A 12,877-nucleotide genomic window follows, 5' to 3' on the forward strand; every position below is an offset into this window, starting at 1 on the left:
TATGGCTGATGTCAAGATACTGTGTTCTTCTCCAGGATTTTTATGGTTTCAGTCCCACATTTAGGTTTTTAATCTATTTTTAATTTATTTTTGTGTATGGTGTAAGAAAGTGGTTCAGTTTGCATGTAGCTGACCAGTTTTCTCAACACCATTTCTTGACAAGACTGTCCCCCCCCCACGCCCCACTGGATACTCTGTCCTTCTTTGTCAATGATTAATTGACCATATAATTGTGGGTTCATTTCTGGATTTTCTATGCTGTTCTGTTGATCAGTGTGTATATTTTTGTGACAGTATGACACTGTTTTGATCACGACAGCTTAGTAATATAACTTAAATCCAGAATAGTGATGCCTCCAGATTTGCTTTTCTTTCTCATGACTGCTTTGTCTCTTTGGGGTCTTTTGTGGTTCCACGCAAATTTTAGGATTGTTGTTTCTAGCTCTGTGAAAAATGCTGTTGTAGGGATTTTTGAGAGGGCTGCGTTAAATCTGTAGATTGCTATGGGAAGCATAGACATTTTAACAATATTTTTTCTTCCAATCCATAATGGAATGTCTTTACATTTCTTTGTGGTTGTCTTTAATTTCTTTCATCCATGTTATATAGTTTTCAGAGTACAGGTCTTTCACCTCTTCAGTTAGGTTTATTCCTAGGTATCTTATTTTTTTGGGTGCAATTGTAAATGGTTCGATTCATTAATTTCTCATTCTGCTGCTTCATTATTGATGTATAGACATGCAACAGATTTGTGCCCATTGATTTTGTATTCTGCAACTTCACTGAATTAGCATATCATTTCTAGCAGTTTTTGGTCGAGTCTTTAGGGTTTTTTATATATAGTATCATGTCATCTACAAATAGTGAAAATTTTACTTCTTCCTTGCTGAATTGAATGCCTTTTTCTTTTTGTTGTCTGATTGCTGTGGCTAGGACTTTCAGTACCATGTTGAATAAAAGTGGTGAGAGTGGACATCTCTGTCTTATTCCTGACCATAAAGAAAAAGGTCTCAGTTTTTCCCTATTTAGGATGATATTAGCTGTGGGTTTTTCATATATGACCTGTGTTAGGTTGAGGTATATTCCCTCTAACTCTACTTTTTTGAGGGTTCTTATTTATCATGAATGGACAATGTGCTTTGCCAAATGCTTTTTCTGCATCTATTGAAAGGATTATATAATTTTTATCCTGTCTTTTATTAATGTGATTTATCAGGTTGATTGATTTGCAAATATTGAACCACCTTTACAATTCAGGAATAAATCCCACTTGATTGGGTGAATGATTTATTAATCTGTAGTTCTCTTTTTTAGTGGTGTCTTCATCTGGTTTTGGTATCAGAGTAATGCTATCCTCATAGAATGAATTTGGAAGTTTTCCTTCATTTTCTATTTTTTGGAATTTGAGAGGAGTACGTATTAACTCTTATTTAACTATTTGGTAGGATCAGCCTGTGAAGCCCTCTGGAGTTGGATTTTTGCTTGTTTGTTGTTCTTTGATTACTGATTCAGTTTCTTTGCTGGTTATTGAACTGTACAAGTTTTCTATTTCTTCCTGTTTCAGTTTTGGTAATTTATATGCTCCTAAGAATTTATCCATTTCTTCTAATGCCAATTTATTGACGTATATAGTTTTGTATAATATTCTGTTATGATTGCTGTATTTCTGTGGTGTTGGTTGGTATTTCTCCTCTCTCATTTGTAATTTTATTTACTTGGGTCAATTCTCTTTTCTTTCTCCTCTAGTGAGAGGTTTATCAATTTTATAGATTTTTTTCAAAGAACAAGTTCCTGGTTTCATTGATTTCTTTTATTTTTTGTTTGTTTGTTTTGTTTTTAGTTTTACATCATTTATTCCTTCTCGAATCTTTATTTTTTCCTTCCTTGTGCTGACTTTAGACTTCATTTGCTGTTCTTTTTCTAGCTCCTTTAAGTGTAAGTTTAGGTTGTTTATTTGAGATTTTTCTTGCTTCTTGAGGTAAGCCTGTATTGCTAAATACTTTCTTCATAGGACCACTTTTGCTTGCATACCAAAGATTTTTTACTGTTGTATTTTCTTTTTCCTTTGTTTCCATGTGCTTTTTTAAAAAATTTCTTCTTTGATTTTTTTAGTTGACCCATTCATTGTTAAGTAGCATGCTGTTTAGCCTCCATGTATTTGTGCTTTTTCCAGATTTTTTCTTGTGGTTGACTTCTAGTTTCAAAGTGTTGTGATCATAAAAGATGCATGGTATGACTTCAGTCTTTTTGTATTTGTTGAGGCCTCTTTTGTGGCCTAATATGTGATCTATTTTGGAGACTGTTCGCTGTACACTTGAAAAGAATGTGTATTCTGCTTTTTAGATGGAATGTTCTGAATATATCTGTTAAGCCCGTCTGGTCTAGTGTTGTCATTCAAAGCCATTGTTTCCTTGTTTACTTTCTGTTTAGATGGTCTATTGATATAAGTGGGATAGTTAAGTTCCCTACTATTGTTGTGTTATTATCCATTAGTTCCTTTATGTTTGTTATTAAGTGTTTTATATATTTGAGTGTTTCATGTTGGGTGCATAAATATTTATAATTGTTATGTCTTCTTATTTTATTGTCCCCTTTGTTATTATAGTGTCCTTCTTTGTCTCTTGTCAGTCTTTGTTTTATAGTCTGTTTTGTTCAATAGAAGTATTATGACTCCAGCTTTATTTTGACATCCACTTGCATGGGAAATGTTTCTCTATCCCCTCACTTTCAATCTGCAGGTGTCTTTAAGTCTAAAATGAGTCTCTTATTGGCAAATATTGATGGGTTGTTTTTTTTAATTCATTCTGGTACCCTATGTCTTTTGATTGGAGTGTTTAGTCCATTTACATTCAAAGTAATTATTGATAAATGTGTATTTATTGCCATTTTATTACCAGTTTGTGTTTTGTTTTGTTTTGTTTTGTTTTGTTTTTCTGGAGATTTTCTCTACTCCTTTCTTGTCTTTCTCTCATATTTTGCTGATTTTCTTTAGTGATATATTTGGATTTCTTTCTCTTTATTCTTTGCATGTTTATTAGTGGTTTTTGATATATGGTTATCTTCTTCATATAGCAATCTATGTTAAGTTGATTGTCATTTAAGTTTGAACCCATTTTTTTCTCCTCTCCTCCCCACATTTTAGGTATATATAATTATTTTTTATATCATTTTTTGGTGTGAGTTCCCTGACTTATTTTTACAGAAATAATAATTTTTACTGCTTTTATGTTAACTGCCTTTATATTGCCACTTTTGGTCTCTCCTTACCACTCAAAGAGTCCCTTTTACTGTTTCTTGCAGGGCTGGTTTAGTGTCATGATCTCCTTTATCTGGGAACCTCTATCTCTCCTTCTATTCTAAATGATAGCCTTGCTGGATAGAGTATTCTTGGCTGCAGATTTTTTCCATTCAGCATTTTGAATATATGCCACTCCCTCTGGCTTGCCAAGTTTCTGTTGAAAAATCTCCAGCTAGCCTTATGCATGTTCCCTCATAAGTTAAGGACATCTTTTGTCTTGCTACTTTACTTTTAAGATTTTTTTTCTTTGTCACTATATTTGCAAATTTAATTACAATATGTCTTGGTGTGAGCCTGCTTTTGTTGATTTTGATGAGAGTGCCTCTTGGATCTGGATGTCTTTTTCCTTCCTCAGATTAGGGAGGTTTTTCAGCTATTATTTTTTCAAATAAATATTCTGCCTTCTTTTGTCTGACACTTCTTCTTCTGGGACTCTTATAATATGAATGTTATTATGTTTGACGGAGTTTCTTAAGTTTATTTTCATTTCTTCTTTCCTTCTTTGGTTGAGCTTCACTTTTTTCCATTACTTTATCCTTTAGGTCATTAATTTGTTCCTCCGATTCTTCCAGCCTTGTGTTCATTGCATCAACGTGTTTCTAATCTTGTTTATTGTACTTTCATCTCTCATTCTTTTTTAAATTTAAATTTCAGTTAGTTAACATACAGTGCACTATTGGTTTCAGGAGTAGAATTCAGTGATCATCACTTACATACAACACCCAGTGCTCATCACAAGTGCCCTCCTTAATACCCATCTGGCCCATCTCCCACCTCCCTCCCTCCATCAACCCTCAGTTTGTTTTCTATTATTAAGAGTCTTTTGTGGTTGGATTTATTCTTTGTTAACTCTTTTATCTTTGAGGTAAGTGTCTCACTGATGTCTTCTATTCATTTCTCAAGTCCAGTGAATATCCTTATGATTGTTGCTTTAAATTCTCCATCAAGCATGTTACTTATATCTTATATCTGTTTCACCTAGATCTCTGGCCATGGCCTTATCTTTCTCTTTCATTTGGGTTAAATTCCTATATCTTCACATTTGTCTAAGATTCTGCTTTGTTCTCTGTGTTAGAAAGCTAATTATATCTCCTGCTCCTAAAAGTAATAGCCTTATGAAAAAGAGGTTATGTAGTGCCCGTAGCATGGCACTTCAGGAAGTGTCTCTGGTATGTGCTGTGTGCACTCTACTATTGTGTTTTGGCTGCTCTATTCTCTAGGCCAGTTGTCTGCAGAGACTCTTCTTGCCTGCCATGAGCAGTGTCTGGTCCCTGGCCTGAATTTGGTGGGTTTTAATTAGATGTGCTCTGGTCTGCTTGTGAAATAAGACCTGTCACCACCTCCATCAAAACTGAGGCTCTGCAAAACTCTCCTGTCAGGAGACATGGTGTGGGCAGGGGTTTGTGCTGTCTTTTGGGGGAGGGGTCTATCCACTGGGACTGAGGCAAGTGTGACTAAGAGGGGCAGTTCCATCAGAGCACAGGGTGGTAGGACCTAGTGTATGCAAGTTAGGCAGCCAGTGTCCCACTGTGCTCTTCCCACAAGTGGTTCTGTATTTATGCTGAGGGGTTTTATATTTTGTTTGTTTGTTTTCCCTGTATAATAATGCCATTCTTTGAGAATCTCTGAATAATTTTAGTTTGGCTGTACATAATCCCCAAGCCTGGTCTAAATGTCTTGGGACGGATTCTACCTTGTAACTGATTTTGCTGACAGATGATAAAATATTCTAGAGACCTGAGAATAGTAGTATTATCTATATGTCTTTTTTCAAATAATTGTAATATTCAAAGTATATATTTACATTTTTTGCCACTCCCAGGAGAACAAATATGTGGGGGTAACTATGAGAATGCCCCCTTTTCATTTCTGGTTCATTAGGCGTTTTATGTTTTCATTACTCAGAAGACAAACTGTGACATTCACAATACATTATTATTAGATATAAAACTTTTTTTTTAAAAAAAATCAAAGAAAACAATTCACCAAAGCCATTGAAAACATGCTTCCAAGTGAAGCCAGGTAAATTGGATTTACAATGCTTTGGGAATGTATATTTCTCATGTGCAAAACTTAATAATTTGAAATGATATTGGTAAATATTTAGGGACAGCCATATCAGACTCTTAAGAAATTCATTCTCACTATGGAAATGGTCTTCAGTCATACTTGTAATAGAGAACACAGAATTCTTCAGCATATTGTCCTAACATAGAATAGAAAATTAAGTTCCAAGCACATCTGTCATTTCATATTTTCTGAAACTGTCTTTGAAACTCTTGAGGAGAAGTTAGTGATGGCTTCCTCCTAGATTCTTACATAGTTGGGTAGCTCATTCAGAAACTGATTGAAATAATACACAATTCACAGTGTTGATTTAAAGTCTTAGAGGAAAATATATTTAAGGTTTGATGTTCTTTACTATACTAGCTTGTGTCCTATAAAAGAATTTCAAAATAATCTTAAAACTCTGGATAATGTACTGTAATTATGACTATTAAACAATGATCTTTTAACCTGTCACTAATAATATGCTGTTTTTCTTCTATTTTTTTAAACTAATTACATTTCTTTCATTATATTTGCATACAATAATTCCAAAATGCACTATGATCTTGAAACATAACTGTCCACTAAAAGTCTGGTAAAGTGGAAAGTGGAAAGAAAATAAGTATTGGATATTTAGACACCCAGGTGATAAAACAGAAGCTTGTTTCTTATTTATCATGTGAATTCCTCACACACTTAGATTCCATTTTTTATAAAGTCATGCCTGCCAAGCTCACCTCAATGAGAATCATGTATATGAGCACATGCTGAGAGCTAGATTTTTAACTTTTAAAAAATGAAATTCCATATTTAATTAGCGTGATACATGTACCATTTGCATTACCCTGTATGCTGTCATAATTAAAAGGCTTCTCTTGATGTACTCTCAGAGAAATCTATTGATAGAAGCTTCTGTTTCCACTTTCTCTTTTGAAATGCATATGTATATGTGTTAAGATATCTTATCACTATCTATACTTATAACTATATATTTATTGGGTTATATATCCAGGGATACATTTACAGAGAATATATAGGAGAGAAACCTAACAATAAATCTTGTATCAGTGGGCAACAAGAATACAGTGTCATCTGGAAATATTTCCTATGAAATGTGACCAGGTAAATAATATGTGTTAATATATATTTTTAAAGTTTGTTTTTTAGAGAGATAGAGCACAAGAAGGGGAGGGACAAAGAGAGAGGGGGAGAGGGAGAGAGACAGACAGACAGGGAGATAGAGAATGGATCCAAGCAGTCTCCGTGCTGTCAGCGCAGAACCTGATGTGGGGCTCGAACCCACAAACTGCGAGATCATAACCTGAGCTGAAATCAAGTCAGACATTTAACTGACCGAGCCACCCAGGCACTCCTATGTGTTAATATTTTATTAGTAATTATTAAGTGTAAGAATTTTAAAATAGGAATAAATGATATATTAACTCTCCTTTTACTTCCTGATAAAATATGACAACTGTGTCAGGGTTCCAAAGACCACTACCAAATTTTGAGATTCATAGGAGAACTCACAAAACTCAGAATATAGTTCCACATACAGCTAGGATTTACTAAAGTGAAAGGATGCGGGGTGCCTGAGTGGCTCAGTTAGTTAAATGTCTGACTTTGGCTCAGGACATGATCTCATGGTTCATGAGTTCAAGGCTCTCATTGGGCTCTGTGCTGACAGCTCAGAGCCTGGAGCCTGCTTCAGATTCTGTCAGTCTGTCTGTCTGTCTGTCTCTGCCCCTCCCCTGCTTGCACTCTGTCTCTCTCAAAAATAAGCATTAAAAAAAAATTTAAGGAGAAAGGATGCAAAGTACAATTAGCAAAAGGAAAAAAAAAACATACAGGGTGACGTCTGAAGGAAACCATGCTCAAGCTTCCAAGAGTCCTCTCCCAGTAGAGTATCATAGGACATGTGTAATTTCTCCAGCAACAAATTGTGGCAATATGGCTACCAGGGAAGCTCAGTTGGGACTCAGGGCCTAAGATATTTATTGGGGGCTAGTCATGTTGTCCCCTTTGTCTGGCACATACAAAATTTGAGAGTCTCATAAGGTAAGCAGGTGTTCAGCATAAACCACATTGCTTGCACATACAGTTTTGACATTCCAATCAATTCTGGCAATGGCAGAAGCATCCCTCCAATCCAAGTTTCCATACTTTAGTCAATGGCTGTAATTTCAAGCAGGCCTTTTGAAGGATAGCAGTCTCAGGCCTGCTATTAACTTTTTTACTACACAGAAACCAAATATATTAAACTATTTAGATTCTTGTTTGGGTATTAAAACTTTTTTTCCCCCTAGGGTATTAATGTGCTTTAGTAGTTGAATTTATACACTAATTGGGAGACATTAACTTCAAAGTTTCTTTAGGCCAACCAAACATCTGGTGTCTATAAGTTTTAGATTACTGTGAAGTAAATGAGGATTGATTTTCATTGCAATAGAGAAATTTTATTTAAGATGTTATTCCTATAAATGGTGAATCTCATTCATTTTTGGTAATTTTTATTAAACTTCTATTTCAAAGGTAAGGTTCTCTTACTTTATATCTCAAACTTGGAAGAAAACACAAACTGAGGTATATATAGTCCTATGCAGTGACTATGTTCTCTTAAATTTCGGAGATAGGGGCGCCTGGGTGGCTCAGTCGGTTAAGTGGCCGACTTCAGCTCAGGTCATGATTTCACCGTCTGTGAGTTCCAGCCCTGCGTCGGGCTCTATGCTGACAGCTCAGAGCCTGGCGCCTGTTTCAGATTCTGTGTCTCCCTCTCTCTGATCCTCCCCCGTTCATGCTCTGTCTCTCTCTGTCTCAAAAATAAACGTTAAAAAAAAATTTAAAAAAATTTCGGAGATAAAGAAAGGGAAGAAATACATATGTTCATGATTTAAATTAATAGGGCTGATTTTGGGTTATTGATATTTGATTTTCAACTACTCTGTCTTCTTCAAATCATTCTTTATATTTACCCAGACTGATCATTTTAATGTTTTTAATGTTTGTTTATTTATTTATTTATTTATTTATTTAATTTTTTTTTTTTTGAGAGAGACAGAGTGCAGTTGGAGGAGTGTCAGAGAGAGAGGGAGACACAGGATCCAAAGCAAGCTCCAGGCTCTGAGCTGTCAGCACATAGCCTGACATGGGGCTCAAACTCAAGAACCACAATATCATGACTTGAGCCAAAGTCGGAGGCTTAAGCGATTGAGTGACCCAGGCATTCCCAGACTGATCATTTTCATGTACAAGTCTGATAATATGATGCTTATTCTGAACCCCTTCATCCATAATGCTTGCTCTGACTTTCAGTCACTCACATTTCTCTATGTTCCCTCCAACACTGTGTTTTTGCCAATGTTAGTCCTTCTGTCTGACATTCTCTACACTTCTTTTTTTATCTATCTACTTCTACTCATTCTTCAGCTTTCAGCCCATATATCACTTCCTTAATATTTTTAACTGACCAGGATTGATCCTATTATAATAGATGGGCCAGCATAGAATCATATACTTTCTTTCTCTGGAAGTTGTCACAGTTGAAAATTGACATTTCTTGAAATGATATTGATTAATCTTTGTTCTTACCATTAGACTGAAAACCCCACTATATCCCCAATGTGTAGCAGAATTTCAGGCCTGTTGTATATCAATAAATGTTTATTACATGAAAACTTTGGGCTGTTTTCATTTGTTCATACCCTTGGGTCATCAGAATCGAGGTAGAGATCTAACTCTCTTACATATGGAATTTTGGATATATATAAGGCAACTAAGCTATAGCTAAAACAAGACCTAAAAAAAAAACCTGTGGCATATTTAAGTCATTAATGTGGAGGAGTGTTATGCTCACTTTGCAGAGGAAGAATGGACCCCTACTCAAAATTTATTTCAGATGTTGAGACTATGATGTCATTCTGCACCAAGCGTGTATGAAAAGACTTATTACTCACATAGTGAGGCTTTCTGGGGGGAGCAGGGCATGTTCCTAAGCAGGTCCACACAAAAGACCACCCAATGAGACTATATGTTACACAGGATTTCAGTCTTTCTCCTAAGCACTCTGAAGAAAGGGCCAATTCCTGGGTGAAACATACATCCCGAGCCTAGCATCAGTGGTGGTATATGTTGGAATCAAGACACAAGTTTTAATCTGAGATACACAGATAGGTCTTGGCCAAGACACATGATCCAGGGCCACTTTAAGGAAGGCCCCAATCCCATACTCTAGTCCCTAGATGCCAAATAGTGAAATGTCCTACCTACGTCAGTTAAATCCTAACAGAAGCTCAGTAGAACTCAGCAAACGTAGCACAAAGTAGCATAGCTCAAAGCACAAGCTAGGCCGCAGCTCAAAGTGCATGCTCTTCAGCAGGCAGAAGAGTCCATTAGCAAGCCAAAGCAAGAGTAGAAAGACCCTCAGCAATGGCAATTATCATCTAGACATGCATGCTTTGCCAATTGTTATGGTCACCTTGCAGAGGAGAGATGGGTCTCCCACCCAAAATTTGCTTTAGATTTTGAGAATAATGATACTATACATGCACCAAGACTGTGAAAAGTCTAATTACTCATATAATGAGACTTTCTGGGGGGAGAGCAGACATGTTCCTAAGCAGGGTCAAAAATGGGTTTGAGAAAACAGGGAAAGGAGACTGGGTTGGGATTTTACTCTGATTAGGGGTGGGGCTGAGATGAGGGTTTCTGTGTGCAGTGCTCAGGACTTGACTGGTTTGAACTTCCTGATGTCACCAAAAAAGGGAGCATCTGAGCTTTCTTAACAACTTGCCCAGACAGAAGTGGGGGAGGTGATGGGAAAAGAGGAGAGCTGGAAAGTTGTCAGCTGTCAAACATCAAGAATGAAATTAGACTCTGTATAACATGAGGGTAGTAAAGATCTGCATGTACATTTCTGAGTAGCCTATTTTGCTGTTTGAAGTATGTCTGTTGATAGGAAATGTTGGGTATATTATTTTTATGTAAATAATCCTATTATATGTGTTAAAAACCATGCCCAAGATAACCTTTCCTGCTCTCTTATTCTCAAATTATATAATATGATATAAAGGTTTACTATAATACTGATTTACTAAGTCAATTATTGGCATTGCATGCTTTAATTACTATTCTATGAGTCTAGTTCAGCATCATGAATTCCATCTGAATTTTATTGTGTTGTCATACAGAATTCATGTAGGAAGGTAGTCAACTAGAATGGGCAGGGGTGGGGTTCCTGGATGGCTCAGTTGGTTAAGCATTCTACTCTTTATTTTGGCTCAGATTGTGATCTTCTGGTTTGTGAGATCGAGCCCTGTGTTGGGCTCTGTGCTAGGCATGGAACCTGCTTAAGAGTCTCTCTCTTCCCCTCCCTCTGCTCTCTCCCACTTGTGTGCATGCATGTGTGTGCACACACTCTTTCCCTAAAAAAAAAAAAAAAATTAAAAAAATATATAAAAGAAAAAAATAATGAGCATGAGCAAATAAACTTCTTATTTGGACAGTCATTACAATTTATGACTTCTCTGTGGCCACAATATGTAAATATTTATTTAAAAGATCAAATGTAAAGCTCAACCAGTAGGCCGATTTAATAAGAGTTCTCCTAAGAGTGGCCTCTTTTTCAGTTATGTGGGTTGAGGTTGGTCAGTTCTGGCCTTGCAGTTTTAAGTTGTGCTTTGGCATCATTCTCCTAGAAGTTGCCTAATGGCATGAATCTTTCACTATACAACACTTAATTTATTTTTAAAATGGTCTGATATGAATAGAATGTAAATTAAATGTGGTAAAGCATTCTTTTTTTGTTTCGCTCATTGCTATACCCTCACAATGTCTGAACAATGTAATACTAGCTACTGAATAAATACTTGTAATTGGGTTCTTTGACAAGTACTTTTTGCCTCTTTGATATTAAAAATAGCTAATTATAATTTTGTTAAGTTATAAGCCTAATTTCAATTTCAGAATTTTGGTGTTCCTCAGAGTACCATGTTGTTTGTTTAAATTTAAATATATTAAGACAAGTAATTAGAAACAGCAATCCACTGGAAACTTTAGAAGGAATAACACATAAAGCGATTTGTTAAGCTTATGCAAGTACACAAATTAATTATGTTTATTTGGTACATTTGATTTTAATTATATAGAAATCTCATATGAGCCCAATAGCAGGTTGTATATTATAGTTAGTTTTCAAGGGAACTGGATATGTAAGATTCTTATTTCAGATTCTCTTTCTTTTTCAGGGAACCACATCATCTTCTTATAGTTTCTCTTAGTTTCCTTTTTTTAAAAAAAATATTACTGAAAATACTGTGAGTGAATAAGAATAAGAAGTATGGATTCAGATTGCCAGGGTTGGACTTTGGGCAAGTTACTCACCCTTCTGTAACTCAATTTCCTTATCTATAAAATGTGGTTAACAGGAGTAGTATCCATCTCATAAGATTATTGTGAAGATTAAATGAGATAATGCATGTAAAGCATTTAGCATAGTTCTGGGCACATAAGTGTTCAAAAAATTTTAATGTTTATTAAATTTTAGTGATGACTTAAATGTATCATTGTAGTAACATGTGGCTCAATTTTCACTTCCATAGCCTCATTTTGAAACACAACTTATTCCTTCATATAATTTATAGTCTCTTAATTTTCTAATTTAAATTCCCAAGAAAAGCCAGATCAACTAGGTTAGCATAGTCTAATCAGTTGTGAAGGGGTTAAGTGTGACTCAAAAGATACAAAGCATGGCTTAGACGGTAGGGGCTGTGGGCCTATGGACCAACATCTCTAATTTAGTAACACATATGCACTTATACATACGTACAAATACCCATGTGTGTGTACTGCTCATTTTCAGATGAGATTGGGGGTGTTCAGGGTGGTATGGCTGTAGAACTGTGGTTTTCAAATAATTGCCTATATCTATAGTCAAATAACATGAAATATCAATTAAGCTATTTCATTAATGGAAATTATCTTATGATTAGTCAATGATGTGAAATTTATTTATACACTTGGTTTGCTTAAAAAGTGTGTTTGCTTATGTGTTTTTCCCCACATTTGGGAATACTTAATCCATTTGATTTTTTAAGTATTTCAAAGTTGAAATAATATTTATGCTAGTAGAGGTTATTTGAAATTTAGTTGGAACTATATTTTATTTTCCAAAGCAAATTCGTTGACATACAGATTTTAACAAACAGAAAGCAAAATTGAAAAGTGATTAAATGTGGTTTAAAATAAAGAGGCTGGGAATATGTTAGATATGCTTTGGCAACTCAGGCTAATGTTGTCTTTGACTATTGGTTCTGTGATAAAATGCATTTCTAGGGCAATTTTACTTTTTTGCACTTTGCAGCTGGAAATTTCCATATATTTGTAACTTAGTCTAATAGCTCTTAGCAAGGAGGACTATCTATATTGAATTTAAAATCTTCTCAGGGGAGGTAAAGAATATTCTCTCCTATACTTTTCTAGGTTTATCCACCTAAATAACATAATATTGATTTTAATTATCTAGTCCAGATATCT

At 35.3% G+C, this 12,877-nt stretch overlaps 1 protein-coding gene across 4 annotated transcripts in view; it reads left to right on the forward strand.

Annotated features, from left to right (window-relative positions):
• MAPK10 (mitogen-activated protein kinase 10) overlaps nucleotides 1-12,877 on the forward strand; it is a 315,377-nt gene that overhangs the window by 116,314 nt on the left and 186,186 nt on the right. The window lies entirely within an intron of this gene.

Source organism: Neofelis nebulosa, chromosome 3 (assembly GCF_028018385.1).
Source record: "Neofelis nebulosa isolate mNeoNeb1 chromosome 3, mNeoNeb1.pri, whole genome shotgun sequence".
Lineage (NCBI taxonomy): Eukaryota > Metazoa > Chordata > Mammalia > Carnivora > Felidae > Neofelis > Neofelis nebulosa.